This window comes from Phascolarctos cinereus, unplaced genomic scaffold (assembly GCF_003287225.1).
Source record: "Phascolarctos cinereus isolate Bilbo 61053 unplaced genomic scaffold, phaCin_HiC Scaffold_5;HRSCAF=322, whole genome shotgun sequence".
Lineage (NCBI taxonomy): Eukaryota > Metazoa > Chordata > Mammalia > Diprotodontia > Phascolarctidae > Phascolarctos > Phascolarctos cinereus.
In genome coordinates, this window is record NW_027555958.1 from 466,460,178 (window position 1) to 466,471,512 (window position 11,335).

The 11,335-nt window shown below is 44.4% G+C and overlaps 1 long non-coding RNA gene across 1 annotated transcript; it reads left to right on the plus strand.

Moving 5' to 3' along the window:
* Positions 1 to 643: 643 nt before the first annotated feature.
* LOC144457447 (uncharacterized) lies at positions 644 to 4,344 on the plus strand. The gene is made up of 3 exons (XR_013486751.1): positions 644 to 826; positions 2,572 to 2,869; positions 3,257 to 4,344. It is a non-coding gene; the product is annotated as an uncharacterized LOC144457447 (long non-coding RNA).
* Positions 4,345 to 11,335: the final 6,991 nt, after the last annotated feature.

The window sequence follows — 11,335 nt, forward strand, 5'->3', positions numbered from 1 at the left end:
CCTCTCCAATCCATCTTTCATGCAATGGCTGAAGTGATGTGCCTAAAATCCAGAGCTGGCTATGTCCATCCATTACTCAAGAAACATCAAGGGCTCCCTATCACCCTAGGATAATACAGAAGTCCCTGTGTTTGGCATTTAAAGCCCTCAGCAATCTGGCCATACTAAGGATTCTTAACCTGTGGGTCTAAGAACTTGAATTTCTTTCATTCACATTGATAACTGCATTTTAATACATTTAAGCACCTTTGCTGTCCTCTGTATTTTAATCCTGTGTATTTAAAAGCCTCACCAGCCTGCCAGAAGGGATCCATGGCACACACAAGGGTCGAAAGTCCTCCTCGAACTCCCAGCTTGTTCCACGTTGTGCCCCTCTGTGCTCCGTATCTCCTCCCAGACTGCCCTGCTTCATTCCCCCATCAGAGCCCTTGGCCACCTTCTCCCTTGTCTGAGACTTTCTCCTTCCTCACTTTTCTGCCTTTTAGAATCCCAAGCTGTCTTCAAGGCTTCTTGCTTCAGGTACCTCAAGGGCCCTTTCCGGAGCCTAGCCTCTCCCCATTGCTAAAGCCCATCCCTCCAAGTTACTTCATATCTATTTTGTTTTTATTTATTCACTTATCAGTGCACACATTGCACCCAGCAGGAAGTAAGGTCCCGGAGGGCAGTGCTTTTCTTTTTTTGTCTTTGCTTCTCTAGCACCTAGCACTCACGGTGTCTTACACTGCTGCTTCTATTTCCACCTAGAATGTCAGCTCCTGGAGGGCTGGGCAGATGGAGTTTTTCCTTTCTTTGTATCCCCAGTCCTTAGCAGTATACCTGGAATACAGTAAGTGTTTCATAGATACTCATTGACTAACGGCTTAATTGGTAAAATATGTAAACTGCATTGCAAGCCTTACAGCACTATGTAAGTATTAGTACTTGTTATATCGACTTTTACTGAACCTAAGCGTTCTGCGCCTTGGGAGGGTGGCTGGGCACTGAGTTCTTAAATCATTTTAGTCACTCTCCCTGCCTCCTCCCACTGTCCCCTCTGGCAATCCTACACAGGTCAACTATACTTTGATTCTGCTTCATTTTCTTTCATTCATTCTAACCTTCTGGTCTCTAGGTCAATCTAAAGGGCATTTTCATTAAAGCTTTGTGGATTGAGGAGCAAATTCTCACTCCCAGGCATGCTTTATGGTTTTCTTTTTTCTTTTAAAGAGGATGACAGCTTGTCACATTTGCAAACTGGAAACCTCATCCTCCTTAGATTGAGTGGGCATCGCTGAACCATGCCCGGGCTTACTAATAAAATGTATGGCTATCTTCACTTAAGAATGCAAGCACTTCAAAGAGCTCATTTCTGCCATAAAATATATGGATCCTCTGTGCCCCAGAGCCTGAACAGAGACTTTTGGACTCTGTAGATGGAAGAAGGGACTTTTCAAACCCGAAGCCTATGGCTAAAGATGGGTCAAGAGGAAATGTGTTTTCTTTTGGATCCAAGTTTGGCATAGGAGAGAGAGCTATTTGTACAGTAAGGATTCTAGGCCAGGCCTTTTAACTCTAAGTCTGGGGCTCTTTTGCACGTGAGGAAACACAGCCCAGAGAGGTTGACAACTTGGCCAAGGTCATATACTTTGGGGAGTCTCGACTTGAGCCTCAGTCTCACAGGTCTTGAGTCTCTAGTTCTCTCTACAACTTTGCCCTTCTGTTACGGATTGTGGCTGTTTAGGGCAGAGCAAGGCTTGGGAATTATAGAGAAGAAACTCTGGGCTCAAGATGAGGCTGAATGTCCTAACAACACAAGCTGTCTTGTAGGGGAGGAGCTTCTCTTCATTTTAGGTATTTAGTCAGAAGCTGGACTGCTTGGATTCCTCCTGGAGGGCATTCGTAGTTAACAAAATGGTTGGACTAGCTGATCTCTGAGGTCCCTTCCAACCACTATAATTCTGTAAAATTATTCCTTTCATTAATAAATGAATATTTACATTAATTAGTATTCACAAAACAATTCACAAAAGCCACAGGATGACAGGCTATATTAGGAACTCAAGCTGAAGTTTGTTGTGAGCCAATGGTAAGGTAACAACCTTCCCACCCACCCCCATCTCTTACCAGGGACCTCATATAATGCTTTGTTTTATTTTATTTTTTATTTTTTTAGGCAATTAGGGTTAAGTGACTTGCCCAGGGTCACACAGCTAGTAAATGTCAAGTCTTCGGTCTGAGGCCAGATTTGAACTCAGGTCCTCCTGACTTCAGGGCCAGTGCTCTATCCACTGCACCACTGAGCTGCGCCTATAATGCTTCTTTTTATGTGGCCCAGTGCATGGAGTGATGGACTTGGAATCAGGAAGACCTAAGTTCAAATCCAGGCCCAGACACTTATAGATGAGTGATACCAGGCAGCTCACTTAACCTCTTTCTGCCTTAGTTTCCTGAGCTATAAAATAGAATCATAATAGCACCTCCCTCTCAGGGTTTTTGTGAGGCTCAAATGAGCTAATCTTTGCATAGCTCGTGGCATGGTGCCTGGTACACAGTAGGTGCTTAATAAATGCTTGCTTCTTTCCTTCCTTGTAGTCAGCGTGCACAGTGAATGCTCGTTGAGCTGACTTGAGTGTTCTATCTGCAATCAGCACCAATAGCCTTCTGTCAGCTAGTTCCAAGATCAAAAACCTGGCCCAGGCTGATACTGTCGGAAGAGGAATTTCTCCCTCTGTGCCCTCTCTTCTCCTTCTTTATCACCTTTGACCACGTTCTGTGGCTTACCATGAAGTGCAGATAGTTTGGCCTTTGGTATAGGCATTCAAAAAAGACTCCCTTCAAAGACCAGGAAAATGCCTTCAGCAATGCCTTCACCTCAACATAACGTACAAAGGTCAGTATGAAAAGAGAGGCTGTGTGTCCCTGGATGGGGTCTTGTGCCTTCTCTGTCTTCTTGACTCTAGAAAAAGGGCAACTGCAAGGATTCCCCATCGGTAGCATCTGGCAGCCTGGGAGGAGGGAGGAAGACTTTCACTGTTGGGAAAATTTGATGTATTCACTTAGGAGATTTTTAGAGAAAAGATAGGCCTGGGAGCATCCTTTCATTTACATAGGGACAATTCAATTCAACATGCATTTTAAAATTGTCTGTATGTGTCAGGTAGTGACTGCTAGATGTTGGGAACACTGAAGCAAAAATTAAATAAAACCTGCCCTCAAAGAGTTTATATTTCACTGTAGTGGGCAGTAAGGGTGTTACATTGAGAAGCCTGTTTTTCAGATCAGGCTGTTTGAATCATGGGAACCAGGCAGGGCTGGGCATCAAGGACATTCTCAAGGATCTCAGGAAGGCCGGAAGATTCCTTTCCCAGATACAGTGGCAGCAGCTGCTGAGGGAGGGTTGTTCTGGGCACTCTCTCTATCACCCTTCTCTCTCCTTCCTGACAAATGGCCTCTCTGGTAAGTGGTAAGATTGGCATCATCTTTCCCATTTCATCTGCCCTGGCCTTTGGGAATGGTCTTTAATTCTGTGTAACTTGTTTGGGTCACATTTCACATTTTATGCTTTGAATGCCAGTGACTGTGAAGCCACCTCTGAGCTGGAGAGGAAAATTGTGCCTGGGCTAGAAAGATATCATTTGTATTTTGGTAAGTTGGAGGTGGGCCTCCACGGACTGAGACCAGAGGGGAGATGACATAGGAGGGAAAGAGAAGGCAAGTCAAAAGAAAGGATTCTGCTTCAACATTAAAGAAAACCGAAACTCTTTAGCTCCAGCGTGAGAAATGTGAAGGTAAAGATGGCATCATACAATCAGAGATGGAGAACTGGAAGGACCATCTTAGCCAACTCCAGCATTTTACAAGTGAAGTAACTGAGGCCAGGGACTTTATGGGACTTGCTTAAGGTGACATAGGCAGGGTCAAAGATGGAGCCCAGGTCCTCTGATTTCAGAGATGCAGCTTTTCAGTTGTACCCCATGGAGTCAAATCAAGTCAAAAAGGGTTAATTAAGGACCTACTATGTGCCAGGCATTGTTGTAAACCCTGAGGATACAAAGAGAAGTTTTTTAAACCTCCATGCTTTCAAGGAACTTACGGTCTAATGCCCTAAATGAAGAGCCTGAATGATGCTGGATGGATGGAGGAGAAGTAAGAATATCTGTCAGACAATCACATGTATGTACAACACATACATATGCATGTGTATATATGTGTGTGTATACACACACACACACACACACACACACACACACACACATATATATATATATATATATATATATATATATACATATGTATTTACATTATAGATTTCTCAGGAGATGCATCAGAACCTTTCATTCCGACTGTTATGTTTTTGTGTATGCCCATAATAAATGGAGCTTGCTATGAATCGGTGACCTACTTGAACGTTCTTTGCATCAAACAGGGAATCACAGAATTTCAGCCATGGACCTCCTAGTTCAACCCAGAATTGAAAAACATACCCTGGGGCAGCTAGGTGGTGCAGTGGATAGAGCACCAGCCCTGGATTCAGGAGGACCTGAGTTCAAATCTGGCCTCAGACACATAATACTTACTAGCTGTGTGACCCTGGGCAAGTCACTTAACCCCATTGCCTAACCAAAAAACCCCAAACAAACAAAGAAAAACAAAGAAAAACCCAACAAGTGATCATCCACCCCAAGAATATTTACCCCAGGTGTGGCACCCCTTCCCTCTGCCTGTCTCTTCCTTTCCACTCCCCAGGAGCATCAGGGCTGTGGTCCAGTTGGGGAATATGAAAGGAGATGGCTGCAGGAAGTGGCCACACTCAGGGGATGCTGTACTCAAGGTTAGCTGGGTTCTAGGTAGCACTGCTTCCTGCCGCGGCTAAGCCTGCTCACCCCGCTCCCAGCTGGGCTTAGGGAGGCCAGAAGCAGTGAGGGATTCCTGCCAGCAGCCACACCACTGGGCTAAGGAAAGCATTTGCCGTCATGAATCCTGGTTCTTACCAGGACTTGAGTACTGTGTCCCTGGTTCAGCCCAGATCTCAAGTCCGGAGGGTCTGTGGCTTCATCTAAAGACCGGCCCTCCTGGAAGCATGAACTGAACGTCAATCGGACAATCTTTGGTGCACTCACAGAGTGGTCAAGGGAAATGAAACGAGTACAAACTGTACATTTCCTAGAACTCCTGAGGTTGGATCCGCCCCGAGTCTGAGGACTGCCGAGGGTCTGAGAGAGGCTGTGGGTGAGTAGGTGCTCAGCAGATACTCTATCCTGTATTCTTCCTTGGTTTCGTGTTGTCCCTAAGCTGAGTAAATTCTGCGTATGGGATCCTGTATGCATGCCTATGTGTTCTACGGAGAATTAACTCCATCGGGCCAAGTTTATGTGTCTAGGGCTCCCTGGAAGATCATTGGTTCAAAGAAGAGGTGGGTTTTGCTAGTAGAATGGGAACTTTATAGTGGTCTTGATTAGGTAAAGTCACAAATCCACATACCCTTTGATAACAAATGAACAGATTTGTAGATCGCTGAATCTCCTGAAAACCATAGAAAACTTGGCACCTAATATTTATTATTATTATTAATTATTATTATTATCATTATTAGCTAGAATCTATATAATACTTTAAGGTTTGCAAAGCATTTTGCATATGTGATCTCATATTATTTTTATAATAATCCTGGGAGGTAGGTGCTACTATTATCCACATTTTACAGATGAGAAGACTGAAATAACGTGCCCAGGGTCACGTAGCTAATGAATGTCTGAGGCAGAATTTGAATGCAGGTCTTACTGATTCCAAGTCCAAGCCTCTATCCGCTATGCCCATCTATGTCTATGCCCATCCAGTAGGATGGAGTATGAACCACTGAAGTGATCATGAAATTCCCCATGGCCAGAATCTTTTCTGAGTAGGATCAGGTGAATGCCTATCAGTGCCCTCTAGTGGTTAAATGTGGAGGTTTCATCTGGGCTTAATGTTTTCAGTGGACTTTTTTTTTTTAAATAGCTCACAGGTATCCCATAACTTTTCCTACAATTCCATGACTTTCCTAAAATTGTTGTTGTTGTTGGGCAGGGTCAATAAGTGGTTATCACCATACCTACAGGGTACTTTGATGTACAAATTCTGTTCTGGGTTCTGGGGATACAGAGACAAGAGGAAAGTCAGTCCTTGCCCCCAAGGAGCTTACATTCTAACTGATGTGCTTGTAACCGTTGCTAAAGTCGCAGAACCTCAGAGTTGGAAGGAACTTGGAAGCTATTAAGTCCAGCCCATGCCTGGAAATTGGGCCTTTCTGAAGCCTCCCCAACAAGGGGCTGTTCAGGCTTTGCTTGCAAACCCGCCGTAAGAGGATGCTCATCACTTCCTTTAGCAGCCCATCTGCCTTTGGGCCAGCCCTGATTAGTAGGGAGTTTTTTGTTGGCATCAAATCAAATTTGCCTTTCGGCATCTTTCACCCCCTGCTTCTAGTTCTGTCCTTTCTGGCCAAGGGGATTAAGCTAAATCCCTCTTCTGGGGGACAGCCCTTCAGAAACATGTCAACTCTGAGCAGTGATTTTGCTGACATATGGCAGTATTTGACCAAAAAGTAAAAAGATGGAGAAAGGGATAATGAAACGAAGTGGAGCTAATGGCCCATTCAGTTCTTAATGTAGAAAAAGCAGGGAAGTTCTTAATGTAGAAAAAAAGAAATGCATTTAGGAAGACAACGCCAAGAATAGTAGTAGGACATACTTGAGAAGGATGAGGCTGAGAAGGCTCCAATCAAATATTCAGTTGCTGCTGGGAACCCAAGCAAGTTTCTTATTAAACTTGCAGAGTTGACATTCTGCCATCCCCCCAAATGAACATCTTCATTTACTGTGACACTGGAAAAGAAAAGTGGTTCCTTCTGTATGAGAAGGTAGCCCAGGAATTCTAATTACAAAGATATATAAGTAACAGTTGTTTCCCTCTTCCCAGCCTAACCCGTGAAGGGGAACTGTTCAGGAAAAAATGCTGATTTAAACTCTAGCTGCCTCTTCTTCTGTACGTGATGTGAGTATCAGGAGAGGCAATTCCTGGAGCCTGATGCTTTGGGAAGTTGCCAGGCTGGTTGGCAAGAGGTGCATAGATGGCTTTCTCAAGTCCATGAGGCCCATTTTGGGGGTCTGGGCTGTTTTTCCTAATGATGTATGTGTTGAGTGCTGCAGAGGGCAGAGTAACAGTCTGCTCTAAAAGAGAACATGGTCCTGTCACTCTCTCAGGAGGGCAAGTGTTAATGTGGTGAATAAAGTGGTGAATAATGTGGGACACTGGGAGATCAGAGTTGGGAGCTGGAAGACAGAAGTCATGCCAATGAACAATATGGGATTTGGGCCATTCAAGAATCTGGAAGGTTCCATTCCAGTGTGACAAGAACCCAGTTCCTTGGCAAGGTTGGGGGACTAGTGGTGGTAGCAGAGAGACAGAGGAAGTGTTTCAGTGACTCGGCCTCCAGCCAATGCTAACTGGGATGACATTATTCAGGAAGTATGGTTGAAGCTGATACACATAAGGAAACATCAGTAAATACATTCATCGTAGGATCTTGTTACATGGCGAGAAGAGTGCTGGATTTGCAGGCAATAGACCTGGGTTCAGATGCTAGCTCTGCCATTTACTACTTTGGCCAACCTCTCTGGGCCTCCATTTTTCTCAGTCGTAAAATGAGGAGGTCAGCCTAGGGTACCCTTCAGGTCATTCATTCAACAAACATTTATTCTGACTTTGTGCTAGGTGTGGGGATACAGTCCATGTCCTCAAAGCCTTTTGCATTCTACAAGGGCCCCACCAATACTAAATCTTTGATCTTAGGACCTGAGTTGAAATCCTGGCACTGCTCCTTAAGATCTAGGTAACCTTGGGCAAGTCAGTTAGATTCCAGGCCTCAGTTTCCCCTACTGGAAAATGAGGAACTTGGACTAGATTATTTCTAAGGCTTCTCTCTAGCTCAAAAATAGGCCCATGAGTCCATGAGTGCTTGAGACTCCTTGGGTCCCAGCTTCCTCTTCTGTAGAATAAGGAGGGTAGACTAGACCTCTGGGTTTTCTTCCACCTTGGAGATTTCTTCCAGCTATACAACTCCATGAAGTACACTGAGTTTGTGAACTGGGGTCAGAACTGATGTGAATGCCATCAGACCCTGGACTTGAACTTAGAGGATGTGGTCATAGAACTTAAGTCATTATTGACCATGTGACCTTAGGCAAGTCACCTACCTTCCCTGTGTGTTACTTTTCTCAGCTCTAAATGGGGTGACCCAAATCAAAACCAAACCAAAATAATACATTTTTTAAAAGGGGAAACAAAGTCCAAACTGGCCATAGCAAGATACATCAGCAAGAAGCAAATAGTTTCCATGATATATCACCCACAAACCAGTCATAAACTAGTCATTTGACATGTCTTTCTGTAAAATGGGTAAGATTACACATATACACAGATAGATGTATATATGTGTGTTGTATGTATGTATATTTATATCAGCTGGATGATACAGTGGATAAAGCACCCGTCTGGAGTCAGCTTCCTGAGTTCAGATCTGAACTCGGATGCCTACAAGCTGCGTGACCCTGGGCAAGTCACTCATCTGTAAAATGAGCTGGAGAAGGAAATGGCAAACCACTATAGTATCTTTGCCAAGAAAACCCTAAGTGGGGTCATGGAAAGTCGGACACAACTGAAAAATCACCGTATGACATAGGTTTGTAAGGTTTATCAAGTACCCTACATACACAATTTCACTTAAGCCTCACAATCCTGTGAGGTAGTTTCTATGGGTATTAATAATCTCACTTTACAGCTGATGAAAATAAGGCTTAAAAAAGTTCATTGACTTATCCAGGGAAATAGAGCGCGTGAGTGTCCGAAGCTGGATCTGAGCTTGGTCTGATTAGTGAGTGGCGTGGTACAAACTCACTGAAGCCATTATGTCAGCTGGCCAAGACCTTGCTCCACATTGCATCCATCCTTCCCTGGCTCTACTTACCATCCCGTCCCTGTCATTCCCCAGACCCAATCTCCCTACCCTGGTCAGCACTCTCCCCCCATTAGAATGCAAGCTCCTTGAGGGCAGAGACTGTCTCTCTATTGTTTTTGTATCTTCAGAATTTAGCACAGTCCCTGGCAAATTTTAAGTACTTAATAAATGCTTCGTTCGTTCATTCGTTCATTCATTCATTCATTCATTCATTCATTCATCCCTGACTCAAAGTCCAGGGCTCTATCTACCATATCTTACTGCCTTTATTTATTTTCTGAGAAATTCCCTCCCAGCCTGAGGTAAGTCAGTTGCTCAAGCAGAAAACCTAGCTTTAGAGCTTGGAGTATTATTGCATTCAGTTCAGAGCCATGTACTTAAAAATCAGAAGGACTTCATGGAAATCTTGGCTTTGCTGGGACAGCAAGGAAGAAGTCTATATGACTTCCATGCCCTAGGAGAAAGAAATAAAAAGTGCAGAGCCTGAGAGCTGCTTTTTTTTTTTAACCAGGTTTCAGAATATGTGGCTGCATCTGAAACCAAGAGGGATGGCCCTTTTGTCAGACACTGACCAAATCTCAGGTTGAAGGGCGAAAACTTGGCCCACAGGGGTCATCAGTCTTTTTCTGCTTCCCCCACAGCCTCAGTGGAACATGAGTCACAGAAACAGATGTTTCCTGTTGAATCAGTCTGGTTTATAAGTGGATTCTCTCTCTCTCTCTCTCTCTCTCTCTCTCTCTCTCTCTCTCTCTCTCTCTCTCTCTCTCTCTCAAGAGTTCAGAACCAGTTTTTAGGACCTAAAATTGTTTCCTGGACCATTCAGTGTATGTGGGCAAGTTGGTGGAAGAAGTGGGTCTGAAGGAACAGGGGGAGTTCGCTGACGATGACAGCTGGCCATCACAGGGCAGAACTCTTCCCCGGAGGAGGGCAATCTGACACTGACCTCGAGCTAATCCTTGTCACCTCCCTTTATTAGTGGGATGAGCAGATGGAATGGTGGGAAGGATCCCCGCTTTGGTGTCAGGGACTTGAGTTTGAATTATAGTCGAAAGGAGGTAGCGGGATTCAAGATAATACGCTGACTCTGCATCTCCAGGGCCTGGGTTGAAACCTTCCCTTTGACATTTGTTCCCTGTGTGACCTAAGCACGTACAGGTGAGGTTATCACGGCCATAGGGCATGAACAGTGGCAGGGCCAGGGAAGCACCCAAGTGGACCCATTTCTTCTGCAACTGAAAACAAAACAACCCCTCCCCTGCAAAGCTCCAAAGTGCCCAGAGAGCAGGGAGTTGTTAGGCAAATTACAATTCAAAAAGGATGTGGATTCCAGATTTAGAGCAGGCAAGGCCCCTTGAGGCCTTCTACTTCCACTGGCTGAGGCTCAGAGAAGAAGGATCTAGCCCGAGATTACAGAAAGTAAATGTTTGAGGAGGGATTTGAACTCATATCTTCCTGACCCTAAGTCCAATGGCCCAGCATAAATCTGGAAAGACCCTTATGATAAAATGTAAATTTTAAAAAGGAGAGTCGGAAGAGAACACATATGAATAATGACTGAAACGAGAGGAAAAGTGAATGGGAATGAATAGACAAAGAATTCTGAGGGTGGCTTAGAGGGAAAGCCTGAAAAGGCAGGACAATTTACGGACTAAAATTTACTTATTGATGCATAAACAATTATGAATCAATTTTAATTAGTTCCTTGGCTATTTAATATTGTTTAAAATAAATCATTTTTATGACTTAAAAAACTTTAACGTAGTCTATAAAGGGTAGGAGCAGGGAGGGCCCAGCGTCCCTGGAAATCAGTGTGAGACAGTAACGAGAGTGCTAGATTGGGAGTCAGGGGACCTGGTGAGGATTTCTCTCCTTGAGACGGATGACTTCTGTGACCTGGGGCAATTGCCCTAGCTTCACGGGCTTCAGCTTCCTCATCTCATTGTAAAATGAGGCTGTTGGCAGAGATGGCCTCTGAGGACCCTTTCAGTCCCAGGTGACCCTGTGAGGTCTGGCAGGGGAGAACCTGCTGGGTCTGTTGGTATGGAGGTCATCAAAGGAAAGCTTCCATTTAGGAAGCAGTCTCTAATCTCTCCAAAATGCTTCCCCCACCCCAACCCTGAAAAGTTCAAGCATTTTAGGAAAGGGCTGTCATTCTTAAAGCCAGACAAAGATATAGGATGAGTGTTAGTATTCATCCCCATTTTACAGATTAGGAAACTGAGGTTTGGAAATGTTAATCAATTTGCCCTGACTCATATAGTTGGGAAGTGCTGGAGCTGAAACAGGAACCCAGGCCTTCTGCCTTCCATTCTCATGTACAATGGCCTCTCGTCCAGGCAGAACTATCTTGTACCTATCAGAGTG